The sequence below is a fragment of the Penaeus monodon genome, chromosome 19 (genome assembly GCF_015228065.2).
Source record: "Penaeus monodon isolate SGIC_2016 chromosome 19, NSTDA_Pmon_1, whole genome shotgun sequence".
Classification (NCBI taxonomy): domain Eukaryota; kingdom Metazoa; phylum Arthropoda; class Malacostraca; order Decapoda; family Penaeidae; genus Penaeus; species Penaeus monodon.
In genome coordinates, this window is record NC_051404.1 from 31,628,988 (window position 1) to 31,629,417 (window position 430).

A 430-nucleotide genomic window follows, 5' to 3' on the forward strand; every position below is an offset into this window, starting at 1 on the left:
GAGGATTGGAGAGAGGCAGTGTAGAAAATGTGGATATAGAAGAAGGAGAGAAGATAGAAGAATGTGAGGAGAGGAAGAGAGAGAAGGGAGAGGAGAGTGAGTAGAAGAGAAGAAGAGTTAGAGAAATGGTGAGAGAAGGAGAGAAAAGTGAGAGAGGGAGAGTGAAGTAAGAAGAGAGGAGAGAAGAGTAGAGAAGATGGTGAGGAGACGGAACGAGAGAGAAAAGGGGAGAGAGGGAGAGGGAAGGAAGGGGGGAGATGGGAGGATGCTGGTGAGATAGAAGGAGGGAGAGAGAGAGAGAGGGAAGAAATAGAGGAAAGCATGGTGAGGAGAAAGAGGGGAGAAAGGGGTGAAGAAAGGAGATAGATGGAGGGACAAAGAAAATTGGAATTAAAGGATGGTAAAGGGAAAGAAATTGGGAAAGATGGAA